We start from the raw sequence: 657 nt of genomic DNA on the forward strand, positions 1-657 counted from the left end.
CCCGCTGCTCTCCAATGGGAATCGCCTTTGTTCAGAAGTTAGGAAATGCAAACAGTGGAATGACTTAACTTCCGTTTAGCTCTGGCGAGGTAGCCTTTTAGGAGACCAAGCTCAAGCGCGTTGTGCGTTATCCCCAACGAAAGAATAGTCTACAATAGAGCAAATCGCGAAATCACGTTATTCCGGTTCTTTCAGTTAACGATAGAAGAAGTTCAATTGCCAGAAGAGCTTTGTTTTGCGGCCGACAGTCCAGCTGATCATGCAGTGAGCTTTCCTCTTCCCCAACAGTCAGGTGACCATTGGGTCAACAAAAACGACGCACAAATTAGTCAGTCTAAGGATGTTTAAGGTAATCACTGCGAAATAACAAATATGTTGGACTTTTCAATTTATCTCTTCTGGATTTACATCCGCAGTCCACTTGCCTCTCGGTCACCGTAGTCACAGTGGTAAACATAAAGCCTTTCCCTGCCTAGGAATGCCATTAGGCCACATGATATCGCGCAAGCCTAACCCGTTCTCTGGGACTTCACTGCAGTTAAGCTGTACTTGATCATGTTTCCGTGTAAACCAATAGCTCCACATTCATATCCTTTATCCATTAGGATGTTTTTGTGATAATCGATTGTCCTGATAATTAAGGCGTCACAAACGAAG

Source organism: Opisthorchis viverrini, assembly GCF_000715545.1.
Source record: "Opisthorchis viverrini unplaced genomic scaffold opera_v5_48, whole genome shotgun sequence".
Lineage (NCBI taxonomy): Eukaryota > Metazoa > Platyhelminthes > Trematoda > Opisthorchiida > Opisthorchiidae > Opisthorchis > Opisthorchis viverrini.